General features: G+C 45.9%; 1 protein-coding gene across 42 annotated transcripts in view; it reads right to left on the bottom strand.

Annotated features, from left to right (window-relative positions):
• Positions 1–23031, bottom strand: part of Epb41l3 (erythrocyte membrane protein band 4.1 like 3) — a 214271-nt gene that overhangs the window by 127299 nt on the left and 63941 nt on the right. For 5 of the 42 annotated variants that reach the window (XM_075956171.1, XM_075956186.1, XM_075956157.1 and 2 more), the window contains exon 1: positions 11350–11477. The exons of 31 other annotated variants lie outside the window; for them this stretch is intronic. The gene's annotated coding sequence lies outside the window, so the exon portion shown is untranslated. Of the gene's footprint in view, positions 1–11349; positions 11569–23031 lie in introns of those variants that run through there. 6 more of the 42 variants (XM_075956164.1, XM_075956184.1, XM_075956190.1 and 3 more) reach the window with 4 other exon arrangements.

Raw genomic sequence — 23031 nt, 5'->3', positions numbered from 1 at the left:
ATTTGTGTGCATGTGTGCACATGTGTGCAGGTGTCCATGCATATGTGTGTGTATATATGCATGTGGAGGTCAGAGGTCAACCGCTGGTGTCTTTCTCAGTCACGCTCCATCTTACTCTTTTAGACAGGGTCTCCCACTAATTTGGAGCTCGCTGAGTGGTCAGACTGACTGTCCCTGCAGGATCTGGGTTACAGATGTACGCCACCACATCCTGCTATTATGTAGGTGGTAGAGATCTGAATACAGGTCTTCATTGCTTGAGGTGACAGGTGTTTTAATGGCTGCAATATTTCCTTAGCTCCTGGAGAATCCTTTCTATTTTTTTTATGACCAAACATTTATCCTGCTTGGACAGACCCTAATCTGAAAATGTCTGGTGCACAGCTAAGGGCCGAGAAGAGACATTTGTGCTGAGCTTCTTCGGAGAAGCCGAATCAAAGATGGGTTGTTTTATTTCAAATCAAAGGAGGGTTGATCTACTTTGTGTTGCGTTTCTTTAGGTGGAGACACACCTGAACGAGTCATCTGGAGACAAGATAATTCTGGCCCCGATTCTTCTAGGACAGGAAGAAAATCCACTCGGCTATAGAGCCTAAGGGCTGACTCTGATCAGACCAGCAAGACAGGCACTCCACTACGCTAATGTGACCAAATAAGACATTTTACAATTCTAGCCAGGAAAAGCCCCAGGCAAGAAAAACACCAAATTGAAATCCAAACTCCTCAATGGGAGCCTGGAGAAAGAGCAGGGCTGATGGGAAGCCAATACAACTAAAATTTTTTTCCACAGAATATTTTACTGAAAAGAGAGTGGGAAGGGGATGATGAAGCTTCATTAACTACTCTCTCTATATATTTTCTTGAGCACAAGTCTTTTTATACATCTTGCCCTTCATGCGAAGCCATCCATAAAGGCAGTTTCCAGTTTGGAAGTGAGATGAGGCCTGGAGAAAGAAGAAGTAGAAAAAGAAAGAGGCCAATGCATGGCAGTGGGCAATGGCTCATAGCTGTGACTGACAGCTCAGCAGCCAGCCAGGGCCAGACTCTTAGAAAGTTAAGCTCCGGTGACCAGATTAACAACCAGGGTTCCAAAGGCTGATGATCTCCTGTGGATTCTACTTTGGATTCTAAAGACCAACAGGTGCAGCCTAAATGTAGTATACAGTGACTTTAGGGGTCCCAGCGTGTGACTTGTATTGGTGTGTGTCTTTTCCGGATAAAGGGAAAATACTAACCACCATGCAGCCTGCCCCCATCACGGCTGGCACAATAGTACCAACTATAGCATTCGGAGACCCAAGAATATCTTCGAGACTCAGATTGTTCAGAGTGAGGTCCCTTGCTCAGGGTCTCAAACACTCAGGGCAAATGCTGTATCACTGAGTTATACCCCAGTCACAGTTTTGATCCAGCAATCCTATCTACTCAGACAAGCATGTCATCTTCAGGGTCATTTCACTACTTATCAATCACACAAAATTAACCCAACTGCAGACACATCAAGAGTATTGTACTGGCTGGTTTTATGTCACCTTGGCACAAGCTAGAGTCATCAGAGAGGAAGGAGCCTCAGTTGAGAAAATGCCTCCATAAGATCTGGCTGTAAGGCATTTTCTTAATACATGATCAATGAGGGAGGGCCCAGCCCATGGTGGTGGGGCCATCCCTGGGCCCTGGGTTCTATAAGAAATCAGGCTGAGCAAGTCATGGGAAGCAAGCCAGTAAGCAGCACTCCTCCATGGCCTTTGCATCAGCTCCTGCCTCCAGGATCCTGCCCTGCTTGAGTTCCTGTCCTGATTTCCTCTGTTTATTAACAGCAATATGGAAGTGTAAGCTGGAAAATGCTTTCCTTCCCAACTTGTTTTTCGGTCATGGTATTTCATTGCAGCAACAGAGACCCTAATCACGACAAGCACATTATTTTCAATTTTTATTTAATCCTTCTGAACACTTGGCTATGTAATTGTTATCATTCCTATCTAATAGATAAAAAAATATCAAACCTTTACTCTTTCATTAAACCGTTTTACACAATTTCCCAGGGCGGTAAGAGTTACAAGCGGTAGACCAGGAGACATCCATCATAAAAACCTAGACATTCTCAGTCCAAGGCCAGGGCTCTTGGCTCAATATTATACTATCTTAAACAGCAGTACCATTAATGTAGGTTACTGTCCTCCGAGAGTAAATGCTCACCTAATGGCAGTCAGTAAGTTGTAGCGTCACTAAGTCAAGAGTCCCTAAGACAGTATCACTCAAATGTGTTCTGGATCCAGTTCTAGCAGAGGCCACTGAAGACTCTTGGATAATGGCTGCCTAGACCCAACTCCAGACAGACCAAAGGGAAATTGATGAATGGCCCCTAGAATTTTTTTCTTTATTAACTCCCCCAATGTGATTCTGTTGCATTTGAAATCTATCGTATCTTATTCTTGCAAACCTGTATTGTCATTTGGAGTCTCACACTACACGAAATTTAATATTCTACTGGAGAGTCATCTTTTGGATTCTGGGATTTTACAGAGAATATGACAAAATCCTATATTCTCTTTGAGAGTCCATCTTTGGATGAAAATTCCTAATGTCTGCCCCATCAACAAAGTCGGAAAACAACACATACTACCAAAACTGCAAAGCATCTCCAGCATCCACTCTCATCACACACCAACAGAGCCAAGAGAGCTTGTCTCACCCTTCAGGCGGTCCCAACCCCTTGCAGAGCTGAGCGACCTTTTTTACAGAGATGCAGTAAACTTCAGAGATAACCAACCCCACCCAGGCCAGCAGATGTTTCTATTTGTGTCTTCCCTAACTCTCTGCACTTTTTTTATTCAACAAGACAACTGTTCCCCATGGGCTACTGCTATTTACATCTCAAGAATTTCAAATGTCTTAAGCTAGACAAATAAGTCCATTGCATTTTTTAAGCTCTATATTTGGCTCAAATATAAAGCTATGATTGGGTATTAAATGTCCTCTAAAGGACAGTGTGCGAAGGCTATGGAACAATCGTTTTCTACACTATGAATATGCATTATGCTCACTGGTCAATAAAAATCTGACAGGCCAGTAGCTGGGCAGGAAGTTAGGCGGAAAAGTCGAACTGAGAATGATGGGAAGAAGGAGGGTGGAGTCAGAGATACACCAGCAAGCAGGACATGTATAAAATAAGGCAACAAGCTATGCGCCGTGCGGCAAAGCATAAAAAGAAATATGGGTTAATTTAAGTGTAAGAGTTAGCTAGTAATAAGCATGAGCTATCTACCAGCCAAGAATTTATAATTTATATTAAGCCTCCAAGTCAATTATTTGGGGAATAGGCAGATGGGACAGGAAACATTCAATTACATGTTAAAGCCATGGTTAGCAGCCTACATCATTACTGGCGGTAGTAGAATCTTTAAGAAGTGGGGCCTACTTAAAAGAAGTCAGGTCAGGGGCAGGGCATGACATAAGGGGCATGAGCTCTTTCCAATTTTCTAGCCTCCGTGAGGTGAACAACTTGTGTCTTCACCACTCATTCCTGCCACAACGTACTGTCTTTCACTGGTCCAAGCCACTCCAGACAGACATCTGAAGTCCTCAGTCAGACTAGACCCTCTCTCCCTACAGGCTGCTCAGTTCAGGGATTCTGCAACAGTAACAGGTGGGTGACTAACAAAGGTACGGAGTGGGGGGGGCAATTCCCTGTAATTTAATTGTCCCCAACCCTTGCATCTCTGTGCTGTAACTAACTCCAGGTACAGGCGACGTCAGAGCAGGCCACTCTTAAGTGGCCTTTGAATTTACAAACTCTCTCACACGGGTTAGCATCAGAAACCTATGGCACCGTTCCTTCCAGCACCACTTCCTTAACCAGGAACACACGGTCTGTGAAAACTGCACATCTTGGAGCCATGAGTAACAAAGCGACCTGACTGCAGGACTTGATGAGATCTGTGCACTGTGGCTGACATCTGCTCACAGTATATCGCTGAGGACAAGGAAGGAAGGGTTCAGAACTCAGACAGCAATAACCAAAAGCCACAGGGAAGCTTAAGGCTTTGTCTCTGGGACCCAGGGTCCCCCTTACACACACACAAACAAGCATGTGCGCACACACGCGCATGCACCCTAAACTACCCCAGATGGGAATGACATGACTCTATGAAATCTACCTAGGGCGAGTTTTTAGGTCTGCTGGCCTTTGGCATGGCAGGAGGTGCAGGGGCAGGGTGCAGGACAGCTCCGAGGAATTCAGGGTTAGAGTGAGCAGGATGAGATCAGCCCTCTGGGAGGAGATGCCATTAAAGCTAAAGGAATATAGAGTGGGACTGTAGAATGGAGGTCTGGAGGTTGCCATTCGTTAGAACTTGGTGCTCACACACAGCACAGAGAAACACATCAACATCCTCAGAGGCTTTAATTGTGTTTACTGTCACATAGCAGAGAAAGTCAGCGAGTGATGAACAGCGTGGACAGCAAGAAGAAGCAGAGAGGGGCAGGGCTGGATGACACGGCTTCCAATAACCATCGTCAATAAAGTAATGATCCTTTACTAGTACTGGGCAGGACGAAGGGAAAATATTTATTCATCGTTAAAGACAACAAAGTAGGTAAAAATTGGTACACATGAAAAATCGTCTCCAGGAATACTGCCCCATAAAGAAGAGAATGGTTGTGTAGTGGCATTTAACGTAGAAGTCTGTTGACATAAAATATACGTTATTATTCACATACATGAAAAACAATATTTCTGCTCTTTGTCAAGCACTCATGATACACCATGCATCATGCGCAGTGTTTGCGTGTGCTCTAACATTTGCCCCTCATGTCTCAGAGAGGAAGCATTATGGACATTTTATAAATGAGTAAAAAGACTAGGAAGGGAAGGGAATTGACCGATATTGTACAGTTATAAAACAGAAGGCCGGGGAGCTCACACCAGGCATGCCTAGCTTCTAGACAGGCTGTAATGGATTCAGGAATGCAGAGATTTGAGGAGATGCTCGTTCAGGGCATCTCTCCAGACAACGAGATCTGTGTTCTCGGTACTGTAAGAGCACATTTCCAAGTCAGTGCTCATCAATTTAGTGTGCGGAATGAAGATGTTTCAATCAGAAGGATAAACAACAAGGAAAAGTTTCTCACTCTCTGTATATCTCATCTCCGTCTCTAATGATCCAGAAGCAATATTTAATCTCCAACTACATATGCCCACTCTATATATGGAGTTAATTGCCAAAATGTCAGTCACCGAGAAGAAAAATTGTTACTCTCAATTTCTGAAAAAGAGATTAGTTCAAGAAGAAAAACCATCTGTTTCCAGCTTCCAAGTTTTCCAATTTCTCCTACGTGGATCACCCGATAGCGTCTTCCTCCCTGCTTGGACATCGATGGCTCCTCACTACGCAGCAAACCCAGAGCCTTCCCGGTCAGGCCACACTCTGAGTCACCTCTCACTATTACTTCCTGATATGAAGGGTACCTCTTACGAATCCCAGGTTCCTGACCTCTGGAATTTCTCTATGATGCCTAATCTTAATCAAAATCAAACTGTCTACCAGGTCAAAATGCGAAAGGAAACAAAGCACTACTCCCCGCAAGATGGGGCGTCCAAGAAGCACTCACCTGATACACACACACAAAGCCACAACAAAAGCACTCGATACTACAGGGTGTTAAAAATACACAGGCTGGGGCGCTGGAAAGATGGTTCTGCATTTAAAGCACTGGCTGCTCTTCCGGGAAACCCAAGTTCGACTCCCAACACACATGGAAGCTCACAACCACGCATGACCCCATTTCCAGAGGCTCCCACACCCCCTTCTGGTCTCTTTGGGCATCAGGTACACACATGGTACACAGACACATGTGCAGGCAAAACACCCATACACATAAAAATAAAAATTTTATCCTTAGGCTATGGTTCGGATCTGGAATGTTCCCCCAAAGGCCCATTGTTAAAGCGCTGGTCCCCAGCCTGTGGCATGCATGATTGGAACCTCGAAGAAGCAGGAGTCGGGCTGCAGGGAGGTACCCAACTTTTGAAGGTGGTATTAGGATCCTTTCTCTTCTCTGTACTTTGACCTTCAATGGCCATGCGGTAAGCAATCTCCTCCATCAGTCCACCGCCACAGTGTGCTGCCTCACCACAGCCCAAGGCCAAAAGACAGCGACTGGCTCCTCAACAGCCGGGGTCAAAATAAATGTTTCCTCTTTTTAAGCCGACCATCACAGGTATTGGCTACAGTGAGAGGACACTATCATAGATCATATTTATGTAAGTTATGGCCTCATCATTATGAGATAACATCGAGTTGCATAGCAGCCAGCCAATTAAGCCATGACTCACACATGCTTAAAAACCAGAATTCTAATTTTCTACTGGCTTAAAGAACTTTGAAACTCATTTAAGTATTGAATGCATAAAGAAAATAGAAGCAGGACAAAATCATCAAGGCATTTATAAAATCCACACACACACACAGATGCCACCTCTCATGTCTGCTCAGGCGTGAGTGCTTATGCTTTCCCATGTGATAGAGCATGCGTGTGTCACCAGCAGCTCTGTGTTTCCATGTGATAGACCACCCATGTGTTACCAGAAGCACTGTGTTTCCATGTGATAGACCATGTGTGTCACCAGCAGCTCTGGATGCATGCTCCAGTGTTTCCATGTGATAGACCATCCGTGTGTCACTAGCAGCACTGGATGCATGCTCCAGTGCATGCTCTAGAATTTTCATAAAAGCAGCTGGTATCCAAGCTTCAGCTTTCAATATACAGTCCTAATCTATGGGTGAGAGTGTTAGCATTATCTCTGCCACACAACTGACACTGTAAAAATACAACCCAATGCTGAGACTTTAAATGTGGGGAAGCTGGCTTTAGAAATGGCGAGATTTGGAGCCTGAATTAAGAGAAACACGCTACTTGAGAATACAAACAATATGTATCTGTATATCTTGCATATATATATATATACACATCATATATGCACACAATGTACATATACACAATGTATATGTGTATCTTGCACATACACATTACTTACATATATGTGTACATGAAGAGTTCTTCTCTTTCTGGGTCCCAGGCAGGATCAGTGTCATCTCCCAGCACTGAAAACCACTTCGTCTTTGTCCCTCTTCCATCTGTTTCCTCTCTTCTGAGTAAGCAGCCCCCTGCACCGGTTCTCCCTGACACCAATTAGAGTTGGCGGGACAGGAAGGCAGAACACCCACAGTCCTCCCACAAAGACCCCATTCTCCTTTCCCCTCGATCCCCTGCAGCATCCTCGTCCCCGATACAGAAAGCCTGCGGGAACCTGCACAGTTGAAGCTACAGACGGCAAGCGAGGTGGATATGGAGACGACCTTTCTATTAAAAATAGCAGCTGCACAAAAGACCCGGCACTACACAGTGCCAGCCTTCTCAAGCACATTTTTAAAGGAATATGTCAAAAATGGCCTTATTTCTCATTCCGTCCCATGAATACTTACTAAATGCTTTAGGGGTAGAACTGTTTGGTTCATAGATAAAACCCCAAGAAGAGAAAGTCATCGCACACACCATGTACTCAACCCAGCATGATTGGAGGGACAGCAATAAACACAGGAAAAAAGTTAACCATGCATTTGTTTTCTGAACCTAACACAAGGCTACCTCCACATGTGTGCGCGTGCATAGTGTGTGCGCACGTGTCCACGTGAATGCACATATGTGTGGTTTGTAGGAAAGTCTATAAGAACAAGCGTATCAAAATGTCAGCAATCTAAAAATTAAGTTGTCAGCCTTTCTTCCATACTGCAAATTACAAAAGAATTAGGGGTTTGGAGCTAATAGAAGCTTCCAGTCCTACAGCGTGCAATTTAACCAATCATCACAAGGTCTAAAACTACGGCACCGAAGACATTTCGCCAGCAATCTGCAGACCCAGCACCTAATATAGACTTCCCTACCTCCACTGCTCTCTCCTCTCCTCTCTGCTTCAGAATCGTGTCCTGGAATAGCGCTACCATTTAGCAAGAACCGCCCCGACTCCCTACAGCCTGAGCACATCAAGGTGAAAACATGGAAGTCATCTTTACAAAGACCTATACAAAAGATATCTGCGGCTCATCTGTGGCTCTTCCCGCTCCCTGCTGAGATCGCATTAAATCCATAATCAAATAACAGCAAATGCACTTATAGGCTCCCAACCTGCGTGCCCTCTTATCACTTATGGGACACTAATTTGGGTGAAATGTGTCTTCTCCACACTAGAATCCTACAAGGATTGAAATGTCAAATTATAAAACAATGTTGGCAAAGAAAGAAAAGTTATAATAAACATTAATTACCCCCAAATCATGACAAATATCTCCTCTGACTGAAATCTCTAGCTTTTCTATTTTCTCCCCGTTTGCCAACTGCAAGCGTATCATATAAAAATACACAACCATATTCCCTATTCAGAAAGTAAGAGACACTCTACACTTCTAAAGACGACCCTAATAATCTAACCCCAAATTTAAGTAGAATGTTGTTAATATAAACAGGACGGACTATTGACTTATTAATTAATTAAAATACTGATTTGCTGGCCCTTTAATTTTAAAATTAAACTAAATTAAATTTCTCTAAGAAATCACAATATTTCTTATGTAACAGGAAATCGTCAACAGTTTCGAGACACATTTTCCTACAACCAGATGGTACCTTGATGTGAGAGTCTCATTCATCATGCACCAGACAAAGTTGAAGGCAGCAAGAAGCTTGGGATGGTTCTGCCTGCCCCACCCTTGTTTCCTCTGAGCCATAGTGATGTCATAGCCTCTGGCAGAGCAATGACTTCCCTGCCCCAGTCTCTGCTTCTGAGGACATACTCCTTTCTAGCCAGGACAATTGAAATGACAGCAGAGCCTTCCTAGGGCCCTGGGTATCGCAGTGAGCCTTCTGAGAGGAAGGGATGCTGCAAGGGCCCTGCTAAGGGGATCTCTGAATGAAGTGGTGCTGAAGATGAATGAAGTCCGGGTGTCAGCGGGGAGTCTCCATCCCCTAGTGAAGCTGACACTCAGCGAGGAAAACCGATGGGGGACTTGGAAAAGACTCCGAGAATAGAATTAAAGATGAGCGGGGTATTCTACATAAGAAACTTCTCGTCTTTATAGTTGGAGTCTCACCAAAAGAAAACATTTCCCAGGCTACTCCCGGAGTCCATTTTTCACTGGCACGGAAGGCATCGCTTCTCATTTATCAACTGTAGAACTTCCAAAGCACGAAGCATGAAAACACCGTCATGCTCATCCCTCCGTACTCCTCCCACAGAGCACAAAGCCACAGCAGCGACATCCTCTCCCAGGACACAGGTGGCCGCCCCTCTTCTGCCTCAGTGCATCCTTGCTGGGCCTTGCCTTTGGATTGTTTTTAACAGCATCATGTATGTATATAAAACCATGCCTGATCCAGTCAAAAAAAATATAAGCCCCCATCTTGTATTTCTGCACAAATCAAAGTTGGCCTCGGTCCAAACACCCAACAAGAAGTGACAGATTCACCTTCTAACCTACACCATGCTCACACATGAGAAAATGCTTAAAAATTACATGTACATATACCATCAGGACACTGACCTTTGACCTTCAGCTCCACCATCCTTGGCCTACAGGGGCTTACAAGCTACAGTGGCTACTCTTCTGGTTTCTGATAAACCGCTCAGAACACATGCTCTGTTTTGCAAGAACTTGCTGCATACAAGACCGCTTCATGTAGTAGCTTGTGCTTCTAATTACCTAGCTTTTCTAAACCATCCAGAAAAAAAAATCATAATGTAAATAATTCAGCACTCAACATTCAGTTTATTGCGGCCAGTGTTTCGGAAATTAGCAAATGAAAGGCATGCTTCTTCGATTGAGAATTTCTTTCCTGTCACAATAACTTTGTTACTGCAATTAAAGTTTTAAGAGTTGATGCTTCAGTGAGCATGCGGTTAGAAGACAGCAGGAAGCCACCATTGCTGAGTCAAGATAGGGAGCATCAAGTTTGATGCCCACTCTGCTGTAAGGGCGCTGCATTCATGGCTTCCCGATATAAGTGCGGTTTCATCAGTTTTGCTTCGCCAGGGCTTTCAAAGGCAGTGTAAGATGCAAAAAGAAATTTCTTTCTAGCACCAGATTTAACTCCTTTACTTGGATAGTTATGCTACCAAGAGTAATCCCAGAACGTCGGACGGCCCCACAGACCCCCCCCTAAGTGGGCCCCCCCGAAAACCACAGCCAAGGACATCTGCAAAAGCAATTCCACAAAAGTAATGTAAAAAAGCTGAAACATCAACTTAACCACGTAATGGAAGCATTGCGTTATTAGGAGGGCTGCCTGGCCCTTTCAGGACAGCCAGGGCTCCATGCTTAATCAATACCACATGTTCCCTTTATCATTCCATTTGTTCTGCAGGACTCTTCTCAACTTGAACCCTGGTCTGCACAGACAGGAGGGTAAATTTCCCCCATACCTTACCCCCAGCTAGAAAACTTCAGATCAGTACGTCTAAAGAGAGAAAAGGGCAAGAATCCTCCCCACCGCAAGGACCACACTTACAATCTGCGAGGTAACCACACCCACCGCATTGCAGAAGCTGTGAACTTGGCGCCGGGTGCAGGGGGAAGGGGGAAGGGGAAGAAGTACGGTGCGATTAGAGGGGAACCCGAGAAAGCAAACCCCCCTTCCCAGCGCCCCGGTGCAGGAACCAGCCGAAGGCGCACAGCCTAGCAAGGATCCCACTCTAGCAGACCCCAGCTTCCCCACCCCCCACCCCTCTCCTCGGCCCGCAGCCCAGAGGGCGCCAGGTGAGCCGCGCCCGCCCGGGTGCTCGGGTCTGCAGGCCGGGGCGCGTTCCCGCCCGGCGCAGGGAGCCGTCCCCAGGGGCGCGCGGCCCGCAGGTGCCCAGGCCCGGAGCCACCTGGCTGGCCGGCTGCCGGCCTGGGGACGCTGCCCACTCGGGGAAGGAGGCAAGTTACGTAAAAGCGGCCGGCCCCGCTGCAGAGCCGGGATGCTCCGAGCCCCGCCGCGCCCGCAGCCCGCACGAACGCAGCGGCAGCCGCAGCCTCGGGGCACACGGCCCCTCCCGAGCACGGCCCCCGGCCTGGCGCCGCAGTGTCGCCCCGAGCCCTGCACGCTCAGAACATGGCGCCCCGACCCTGAAATCCCGCTCTGATGGCCGGAGAGGGGCTCGGGCCCGGTCGACCCTGGGGGACAGGGCTTGGAGAGAGGTCCCCAGGCCGGAGGCCGAGAGCGGAGGGTACAGCGCACTGGGCTCCCCGAGCCCAGGGCGCCTCGGAAACGAGCCCCCCATCTGAGCCCCTCGGCCACCAAGAGGAGAAAAGTTACCTGTGGGCTGCGGGGAGGCCGGGCGCGCCGCGGCGTGGGGACCCGGCTGGCACTGGCGTCCTGCTCGGCGGTGCGCAGGAGACTCCGCGCGGGAGGAAGCCGCAGCTCTGGGCTCCCCCGCCCCCCTTTGCAGGAGACACGGAGGCTCCGCGGAGCTGCGGCGGGGCCCACGCCCAGACACCGAGCGAGGAGGGCCAACCTCGTCCCGACTTCCCTCCCGCGCGCGGGGGAGGGGGGCCACCGCAGTTCTCCAGGACACCTAGGTTGAGCAGTCCTCCAGATCCTGCCTCTGGGAACAGCTGCCAAGAGCAGTAGCCTTTGGATTTACACTTGGATTATTGCTGGGCCTCTGGGTCCCCTCCGCTCCCTCCGCAGATACTCGCGGCGAGAGCGGAGGGAGGGTTTGGGGTTTTGATTTTTTTTTTCTTTTCTTTTCTTTTTGACCTTCTGGTGAGTTCTCTATTGGCTTAGGGACTGCAGTATTTGTCTTTTTTTTTTCCCACTTGAAATTGGAAGTGTCTTGCAGATTCGGTACTCAAGAAATTTAAGTTCAGAGACAAGACCCGAGTTAATTAGGATGATAATAGGTTTTGTGCCTGTCAGCAGCTCCCTCCTTCCTGGCAACTATAAAGCTTAGGCTGAAATGGAGAGAGGCAGGGACGCACATCCCGACTTCCAGGTGAAAGAAATTACTCCGTTCTCTGGTCATCTCACACTCTGGGCTCAAGCCACATGGGCTTATTTCTTTAGGACTTTTAAGGCCTTTCTCAAATCACCTAGTCACTGGCCTGAAACTAAGACTCACTAAGGGAGGAAAAGAGACTCACAAAGTATTGAATTTTTCTAATGGATGGAATGAACAAAATGCAAAATAAATGTCTGCGTGCTCTCTCAGCAGGCCTGAGGAGGTGGGGGACTTGGCCTGGGTGTCTAGAATACTGGCAATAGGAAAGCGAGGTGACATCAACGGTCTTGGCTGGAGAGGAGGGAACTTGGTTACCTCATGTGGGAGAGAAGGTTAGAAGATGCTGCTCCGTCACCCCATCTGCTGTGAGGCTTAAAGGGCTGTGTTTTGTAGAAGATGTGCAGCTCTGGGAATTCAACATTTGAATAGGATCTTCTGACTTAAGTCATGCTTGGGAAGAAAAAGCCTACGGCACTGCATAGACTGTAGAGTAGATGGGTGGATTCCAGGCTGCAGAGAGGAGGAGCCGCCAACCTATGGCCCTGATCCAAAAGCCAGAGGGAATGAGGAAGGAGTCCCTTACAAATAACATGCAAAAGTTCAAGTACTGACTATGGACGCCACCTGTATTAGTGCTGAGACATGTATACATGTCATCCGTGCAGGTCCGTGGCTAGGGTGCACAGTCCCATGAACGAAAGCGCAGATCGTTTGTGTATGTATGTGCGCCGCGGAAGGCCCCTTTGAACAAATCGTATTATTTACAACAAACACAAGCTTAGCGTCATCATTTGAGACACAGATGGCTCCGTGCTTTCGTTCATGTCGTTGCAGTGCCTTTGTGATTTTTCTTTTTTTTAAAAAAACAAGAATACAAACTGCTCTCTCCATGACTCATGAATCCGAATCCTGATGGATGATAGGAGAAATAGGGTAGATAGACTATTACGTCTTCTACTTGAAAAGCTAGGAATATCCAGGTAGTCATCCCAATAATCCACGACGAGTCCCAGGATTGGTTTAAGAGCTAGGGAGGCAGCTCATTTGATAGAGTGCTTGTCTGACACCCAGGGAGCCCCAGGATAGATCCCCAGCAAGGCCTGAACTGGGTGCGGCGGTGATGCTGGTTGTCTCAGCACTAAAGCTGGGGTTGGAGCAGGAGGATCAGAAGCTCAAAGTCTTCCTTGGCTGCACCCCAAATTTTAGGCCGGTTTGGCCTACGTGAGACACTATCTCACCCCTCCTAACCCCCACACACAAAGAACTGGAATAAAATCCACGTCCTTGCCTAGTGCCATAGTGGACCTGGGAAGCAACTGTTTTAAGTTCCTTTGGGCACAACCAAGACCACCGGCTGTTTCTTTTGCTTATCTAACACAGACATGGAAAAAAGAAATAAAGAAATCCAGCCAGCCCACAAGCGGGCATTGCTCCCTCAGTAATGTCCTTGTGTGTTAAGTGTTGCTTAACTGAACACTTTTCACCCAGCTTTGTTTCTACCTTGCAGGGGCCCCCGGTAGTCATCTCTGTCTCCCCACAGAGCCGCACATGGGACATTCCAAGTCAGAACTTAGTTTCTGCTAAATGAGCGAGTAGGTGTTGAATAATGGTCTATGTTTCCTCTTTATATGGAGGATTCTGTCTCCTTATGTAGAAAACAACAGGCTAATTTTGAAATTCCTATGCTTCCTTAATTCTAGGATTCTATAAAATCCAAAGACACCGAACTGAGGTGTCTTGCCTTGTAAGCACGAGGACCTGAGTTTGGTCACGCAGAACCCCATAAAAGAGCCTGTTCTGGTGCCACATGCTTGTCATATCAGCACTTCGAAGGTGGAGAAAGGTGGGTCCCTTGGGATGCTAGACAGAGAGCCTAGAATAATGGTGAGTCCCAGGTCATGAAAGATCTTATCTCAAAAGTCAAGGTAGATGCCAGCACCTAAGGAAGAATACCTGAAGCTGACCTCTGGCCTCCACAAGCACATGTATATACACTCAAGTCCATGTGCGCACACGCGCGCGCTCATACACACACATACACACACAACACATCTCAATACCTCCTGGGTAAAAGTAATATATAAAACGTCCACCTAACTCTCCTTGGGAAATAAACTCTTCCGTATAGAAAGGAGGAGTACACAATAAGATCAAGTAAAGTGACGACAGCAATCACAACTGGATTTGCTTGCTTGCTTGCTTGAGTTTGGCTTCTCCATGCATCCCTTTCACTGCTACAAATAAAGCGACTTAGCCCACAGAGAAGTCCTTACTTTGCTAATGCAAAACTCATGATGCTTTTCTAACAAGCTACGGAAAGGTGGTTTGTGTCTATTTCTGAGATATATAACATAACTACAAGGTAAAAGCCTTTTGCATTCCCCCCCAAGTTTGTGGCCATCTTACACGAACATTCAAGTTTGTATAGATGGCATTACACGGAACATTATGCAAATGCAAAAAAATCTACAAAATGTGGAGAAGCATTCCAACTTTCTAGCTTGGGCCTCGGGATACCCGTTCTGCTCTCCTCCTACACATTCAAGATTACTCTATGGCACTAATGTTATTTCTACGCGTCCTATAATGGCTGCACCGCACATCACATGTGTCTCTGAAGGCCAGCAGCCATGCAGAATTCTATTCATGGTGTGACGTTAGTGATGCAGCTTATCTCGGGCACAAGGTGAAGAGGCACAAACCCCACGAAGCTCCTGCGCATGCAAGCAGCAGCAGCAGCAGCAGGCTAATATGTTTCCCCTCACAGTCCTGCCCCCTGGACAAGAGTGATGGCTTCCCTTGATGACCAAGGCAGGGCAAGCCGAATGTTCAGGATGCCTTGATGGCAGGATTTGTCAGCTTCATGAACAAGATACCAGAAGAAATAAGGTGTGAAATCTGACTAGTGGCCCTGTTTGAAGATGCTCCGAACTTGAAGACTGAAGGAATCCTGAATTTGGACCAACCCCTGGACATGCTGTTCCATTAGGCATGCACACCATTTGTTCTCATTTGCTCAGTCTAAGCTGCAGGTTCAGGAACATGCTAACAGCCTGCGCAGTCACCAGCTGAGGCCTGCTTTGTGCTCAGAGGAATGCCAGGCACCCGAATTGCATATCAAATTCTTGAAATGAGAGCATGCCTTTAGCCACAGCATGACCAAAGAATGTAAATAAGAAATACAGGGGTGAATGCATAATTCAAAAGCAACAAGCATCTCCTTCTGAAATAAGAATTCATTTGGAGAGTTCCTAGGTTCTCAGAAGAGGGTTAAGCTTATAGCTCATTAAGGCTTCCAGCTGCTGTCTCTCCATCCTGGGTGTGTATCCAGCATTCTAGGGGCTGAATAGAGGCACGGCACAGATGTACGAGATGATTTAAACACCACCACAAACAACGAATGCAAAACAAAGTGTACAGAGAATGTGAGCATCTGCAAAGGAGTGGGTTTTAACATGTTCGCCCGTCATTAAGGGGAATCATTCCTGTTCAGCTGAATTCCTTCTCGGTCTCCTGTTGCTCCACACTCTGACAAAAGTCAGGCTGCTACACATTGGGCTTCACTGTTTTAAAGCCTACCCTTTCAAAACTTGATTTCTAGTGAGCTTTAGAACGGGGTTTCAGTACTTTTAAATCAAACCATTTCTAACAATCTAACTGTAAGAGTTACTCTAACACTCAGTTCTTTGTAGAGTTGAAACACCCAATAATTTTATCCTTCTCATCAATAAGAGTAGGAATCCATTATGAATGTTTTCTATGTGAGAGTTTTGTATATAGTATAAAAATGGAATTGTAAAATATAAATACTGGGAGTTGGGAATGCCAGTTTCCAAGTAAAATAAATACACACAAAAATGTTTTATTCAAAATATAAAAATGGAATTATAAAATATAAATAGTGGGAGTTGGGAATGTCAATTTCCAAATAAAATAAATATACACAAAAATGTTTTATTCTCGGGAATTCTCTATGCAGGGTTAAAATATTAAGAATGGAAGTGGCTAATATATAATATTACTACATTCAGCTCCCGAACAGATGACTTCCACTTAGCTATTCTGAGATGTTTACTGTTTTTATCACTTTCTACCCTCCCCCCAAGGGCACAATAAATACCAGCAATCCTCTCCGTCTCTCCTACGGTTCTCAGTGATCCTAATCGCCAATTGCCAATTACGTTTCCTTCCAGTGGCTTTCTAGAATCAGCTGAGCAGCAAGAGGCATTCCGAAGCTGGCTTGCTGATTTGCCAGCTATCTCCAGGTTTACATTGCCCTCTTTAGGCAAGCCTGCGATGGTGACTCAAAGAAGACAGGGTAGCCTTTGTTTTTAAATCCATCCTTTCCCTTTCTCCCTGACCCGGTCTTGTCTAGTATGAGCCCACCCCGAAAGTGTGATTTCATCATAGTTCACGGTTTCTTAGAACCCTCTAAGAATCAATGAAAATGTGTAGAATGTCTATGTCGCTTGAAATCAATCCATGCAATAGGTCAAAGGCATTTGAGGCAGCCATAGCTATCACCTCAGCCCTGATCAAGATGTGTACTAGGAATGTGTCTGCATTGTCAAGGCTGACTTGTTTGTACATGGTACAGATTGGCAAGAAGACTGAAGTTTCCCAAGCTAGAGTGCGTGCAAACTGTTTTTTTTAAGCTGTCTCAGAAACAAACATATTTACATCGTTTATGTCAGAATCACCTCAAGGGCTCATTAATAATGAATATTTTCTGCTGGAGGCCAGACTAAGAAAATCAGAAGACATGGAGTAACAATTTCCCAAGTGTGATTGACTATAACTCATTTAATCTCGATAGCCACTGATCTAGGTGACCAGTTGATGTCCATGGTCCATGGGTGATATGTTTCACAGAAACATAAGAGAGTACAAAGTGGAAGAAGAGTTTTGCACGCACGAGCACACATGCGTGCGTGCATATACACACACACTGACTGGAACAGATTCATTAAGACCCAGAGGGGAGCTAGTCCCACAGCATACACCACACCAGTCAGTTCACGTTTTGCAGAAGACATATTGCTTGGATCTTGTCCTTGGACGCATCAGCCTGCAACAGCAGTTCATTAGCTGTAAGTACAGTGATAAATAACAGGGAAAGATTGCTCTGTTCCCAGCTCCAGCATTACAAGGCCATTTATCGAAGATCTCAGGGATGCTACATCCCTGACCTTAATTGCCAAGCACACAGGAAGGCATCTTTACAATATTGCCAAGGGGTGCCACACTGACATAAGAAATAGAGGGCTCATGTCTGGCAGTTTGGGCGAAGTCTGACATCTGATTGATTTAAGCCCCAAAGATAGATTTGCCCAAATTAATGCATTTTGGGTTAATAAAGCCAAAGAGGCATTTCTCACACTAACTAGTGACCAAATTAGGTAAACTGGTCAGATGTCACAACTTCCTCTCTACAGAAGTAAGTGTAGCACGCAGAATTTTCACGAGACATTGTTAATGTCTTTACATCAACATGCTGTTAAGTTTTCTGTATGAATCTTGTAGTTTTACAACAATTTAAAGCACTATTTTGGTTTTATGGAAGGACCCATAAGCGTTAGGAAATGAGGTCCAATCTTACATCTTTATGTATGAAGACAACATGGCAGGCGTCTGGCTTCAGTAATGCTTCCGTTGTTCAGGTCGTATCAAGAATTGGGATTCGGCTCAGTAAATGAGGATCACCATTGTGGTGTAACCAGGCTGTCTTGAGAGCATGCCATCCTGTGGCTATGCCATTCAAGGGAACCCCAGACAAGACTTGTTAATGCTCCAAAAGACTCTGTCTACAGGGTATTTGGGTAAGATTGTAATACAGTGCTATCCAGTTCAAATATGAAATTGTTCTTCATAAGTCTGTCATGCAGGTATGGGGATTTGCCTTTGAAGGGTCTATTGAGGCCCTGGCCATTTCTTTCTTTCTTTTTTTTTTTAAGTATTTTTTATTTATTATGTACACAATATTCTGTCTGCATGCATGCCTGAAGGCCAGAAGAGGGCACCAGAAATCATTACAGATGGTTGTGAGCCACCATGTGGTTGTTGGGAATTGAACTCAGGACCTTTTGGAAGAGCAGGCAATGCTCTTAACCACTAAGCCATCTCTCCAACCCCCCCCCCCGCTATTTCTTTTCTCTTGTTGCCTTCTGACCACTATGAATGAGCAGCTTGCTGTACTACCCCTCCCTCTCCACAACACACACACACACACACAGAGAGAGAGAGAGAGAGAGAGAGAGAGAGAGAGAGAGAGAGAGAGAGATTCATTTTCTCCTCACAGATCTGAAACAGCAAAGCTAGCTGACCCCAAAGCAGAAACCTGGGGCCCAAACAGACTTATCATCCTTTGTTGACTTCAGGTGTTCTGTAACAGTGAAGAGAGGCTCACTAACACACAGGTATTTAGCACATTTGTTGACCGAATGAATGAATGAATAGATGAAGGAAGAGGACACAGGTTTATAAAATATGGGCTCTATGCTGATAGGAATGGAAAATACACAATTGAGGAGGTGTTGGTGCCCAGGATTAAGAGGAGACACGAGAAGATTCGAAAGTAAGAAATTAAATACATTGGCAACTGTTACTGTGTCCAGAGCTATAAGGGATATATAGGAAGCATCCATTTAGCTGTGAGAGATACATATGATACACACTGGAACCTTCCTGTAGATAGAACTATGGTGAAATTGAATTTCCACATTAGACATAGTACGAGATTAATAATAATAAAATTCAAGTATAAGAATATACTGTAATAAAAGTGGGAATGTGGTCTGTTCACCTCTCTCTCTCTCTCAAGATAACTTATCGCCCACTATTCATCCTTTAGATATTAACCAGGGGGAAACTTAAACCTTAAAAGTGAAGCTGAGGATTAAAGGGGACTACTCTGCATTCCTTCCATCCAGTCACCCCAATAAGTACGCCATCCTTATTCCAAAGCCAACTCGGCTGAATGCCAGCAGGGTTCTTGGCTGTGCCCTGAGAGATGAGCAGGTCTGACCTAATGAATGTGTAGCCACCCTGAGCAGATGCCACCGAGCCATTCTGGAATGTCAGACACATTTGACAAGCACTTATCTCCTCAGGACGAAAGACAGTATGACAGGAGCTGAGAGGACCCTCTTTGCTCGTGTGCACAAACCGTGGCGATGGCCACGGCAGTGGAAAATATCAGACCATCTGAGGCAGAATGTCCAGGCTAATATTAGTTTTCGTATCAATGGTCTCCCTGGTGATACCTCTAAAGATTTAGCCGTGATCAAGCAGTTCACACTTTTAGAAGAAGATGCTGAAGTAAAGGAAAATCGCTACCCACCCGTTGTCCTCACAGACTGCTCATCCCATGGGACTCCCACAAGACAGCTCACTTATTCCCATTGTTCCTGGCATGTCCCCAAAAGATCCACAGTAGATCCTGTCACTTCAGGCTCGAAGGCTCTGCTCTCTTCCCGTGTGCTTCTGCGAGTTCTTCCAAACACTGCCAGGTCATTCCTGCATCTGTGTCCTGATCCCCACCCAGTCTTTTCTTCTAAAAGGATACTCAAGTTTAAGGACTTCTCACTGTCTCAACACCTTCTAGGGGAGCATACACGTGGAGTGACCTTCTACTATTTACAACCTCCATGCTTCAAACACAGTGGAAGATGGTAGGGTGGTCCCTTAATCCCCACTGACAGATGACTAACTCTGTAAGGCCTTGCTCATACTAGTGTTTTCTAGTATGATCAACATAGTACATTGACGATAAAAGAGAAAGTCCTCAAGCTAGGCGCTTGAAAGGCTGAGAGCTACCAAGTAAAGTTACTGATCCTAGGCCTTGCGTGTTTGAAACTTGGGGTTGCGCTGGCTAGCTTGTCACCTTGACATGCAGTAGAGTTGTTTGGAAAGAAGAACTCTCAGCTAAGAAAAAAAAAAGCCTCCATTAGGTCTGGCTGTAGGCAAGCCTGCAGGACACTTTTTTGAATTAGTGATTGATGTGGGAAGGCCCAGCCCATTGTGGGTGGAGCCACTTCTGGGCTGGTGGTCCTGGGTTCAATAAGAAAGCAGGCTGAGCAATACAATAAGCAGCACCCCTCCATGGCATCTGCGCCAGCTCCTGCCTCTGGGTTCCTGCTCTGCTTGATTGCTTGCCCTGATTCCTTTCAGTAGCGGACTGTTACCTGGAATTATAAGATTAAACAACCCTTTTCCTCCTCAAGTTCATCTTGGTCGTGGTGTTTTATCACAGTGATAGTAACTCCAACTAAGACGAGTGTCTTCCTATAACTTTATTCTCCTCAACCCTCTTAGCATATCCAGTACCAAGTCCTTCATATTTTACACAGAGTACCCCGGGTCTATCCATACCCTGGCCTAACCTGCACCATTCTACCCTCTGGTATCCCACGCAGTTTCCCCTCATACGAGTGAGTTCTCTGGTTATAAGGGTGATGCTCTCACCCAGGCCTAGGGCCTCCACATCCATCCTTCCTGGGGCAAGGACAGCATCCTCCAATGCTCGGTGCTTCCTTCCTTTACCATAGTTAGCAGAACTACCTCTCCATCTCACTTTTTCAATGTCATGAAGGTCATATCTCCTCCGTGGAGTAGTGTCGGTCCTTCTGCTTTTCTAAGGCTACTATTGCATGTGAGCCTTTGGGGACTCTTTGATGGATCACTGTGTCCATTCATAACCCCAAGATCCCCTTAGGAATCTGGACCACTTCTGTTCATGTCCTCAGCCTGCACACTTCCTGTTGTGTGAGATGCTCAGTGGATGCTGTTGATAAACACCGATGGCTCTCCATCACTACAACCAGCGCCGTACCTACAGTGAGAGTTTGGACTGCAGAGTTGCTGGCCAGGGGCTCTCCACATCTGCTGGATACACAGGGGAAAGAAATCCCGCAGACGGAAGTCAATGGGGCCCTGTAAATTTTGCTCACAAAAGTAAGGCCTACGTCAGATGCTTAAAGACCCAAATATTTGCCCTTACAATTTGCAAGCGTGGACAGGGCATCTGCTCTAGGGACGGGACAGGACAGAACTGCCCATGGTGCACTGTCTTCAGACACCCAAACCTTACCACTCTTTCTAGCTGTGTAGCTGGATTGGGGCAGTGTTGAAATACTGCTTCTAAGGGGCGGGATAACAGCTATTCACCTCGGCCTCTGAAGTCTGTCCAGTCCACACTCCACTTTCGCTCCCTGAGTACCAGTGATTCACTATGAGTGGAAAGCCGAGGGCTGAAAACCAAGAGACTTTGGTATGGTAGTCCTTGGTGGACCGAAGAAGCCTGACCCAGAGAAGTTTCTCTGTCTGGCTATGGACCTTGGGACATTCTGAGCCGGAAGCTCAGGCACAGGAGTCCACGGGCATTATCTTGCTCTTCTCCTTGCCCCTGTGCTGACCTTAGCTGGCCTGCATGTCCTGGGGTTCCTTTATCTGCATTCTTGTTACCCACCTCGTTGGTCTAGACCTGCTTCAAGACCCTAGAGAGGGTTAAATAACAATTTGCATGGCTGGCATAAGGCGGTAAATGCCACACAATGCTGTGCCCCATGAACACGGATTGCAGGACATGGAGCAGGAAGCTCCTGTCGCAGCCTGTCTTTGAGAATGTGAAGGAGGTGGGCTCTCTGCCTCCCTGAGGAATGGCCAACTGAGAACTGGGCTCTACCAGGGAAAAATGCTGAGGAAGATACAGCCAGGGCTCAGGGCAGCTTGTCTGCTGAGACTGCTGACTTGGTTGTTTTTATTTTGCTCCAGCAAAAGAGGCAAAATGCAGGGCAATGCATCTGCTCAGGGGCACAGGGACTGACAGGGAGCCAGCTTGCGAAAACAGACAGCCATGAGTGCCTTCCTGACCCTTTCCTCTAGTCTCGAGGCCATTTTCTCCAGCCTTGCTGCCAGGGTTTTGCTTCACTCTTTCCAAAGTGCTGGGTGCACCACAATAAAAACTGCCAAAAAGAATGCTTAAAGTATTTATTCATTTGCAAATTTTTCTTAAGACTACGCACTGCAAATAAAGCAAATATACAAATATACAATCCATATTGAAGATGGATTCTTATATATATATATATATATATATATATATATATATATATAATTTTTTTTGAAGGAACCAACATGGTTTCGTACCACAATGAAGAAACAGAATGTCAGGCACTTTCAAAGCTCTTTGGCATCCATCAAAAGAAAAACCTGAAGCAACAACTAACAAAGAAAACTGGCAAACATAAAAACAAAACAAACACACCTGAGCTTTAACTAGAAGCAAACAACTAAATTCTTAGAATAGTTTAATGAGCTGCTTCTAGAGGAAACTCAAAAGTTAGTTTCAGAAAAGATTTGAGCAACAGGACCATCTCCCCCTCAAAATAAAGCACTGTTCTTCATTAAGCTCTTAGTAGGTGACAAGTTAAAGCACATAGTAGGTGTCAGATGCTCTCTGAGCTCTTCCCCTCCTTTCTATCATGTAAAAAAAACACAGATAATCCCCAATCTTCACTCTTACCTCACAAAGAAGTCAACTAAATAGCCTGCGGTGGCAACTAAGTAAATGTGTTGCTTCCCCGCTGTGAGGGGCTGGCCCCTCTGAAAGCCTGAGAGCAAAGAAGCCTCCCTTCCCTGAGGTTGCTTCTGCTAGCTGTTTGGTCAGAGTAATAGGGAAAGTGACTAATGTCACCAGGCCTGGGCTTTCCACCCCTACCTTCACCAACCATGATGAAATACACTCAGAAAAACAGAAGCTGCCGTCCTGAAAGTGTCTAGACTTTCCCTTGCCAACATTCCCACACTACACTACACAGGAACTGTTTACACAGGAATTACATAAATCGACATTATAAGTAGTCTGGAGATGGCTGAAAATACATGGGAGGATGTGTGTTGGTTGTGTGAAAATTTTGTGCCATTCTACAGATGAAGCTTTAGTCCATGTCATTGTGATAGCAGTGGAGTGGCCTCAGAACCGTCCTCCATGGATACCA

This window comes from Microtus pennsylvanicus, chromosome 22 (genome assembly GCF_037038515.1).
Source record: "Microtus pennsylvanicus isolate mMicPen1 chromosome 22, mMicPen1.hap1, whole genome shotgun sequence".
Classification (NCBI taxonomy): domain Eukaryota; kingdom Metazoa; phylum Chordata; class Mammalia; order Rodentia; family Cricetidae; genus Microtus; species Microtus pennsylvanicus.
The sequence above is the reverse complement of the archived record's forward strand: the minus strand, read 5'-3'. Positions and strand labels throughout refer to the sequence as shown.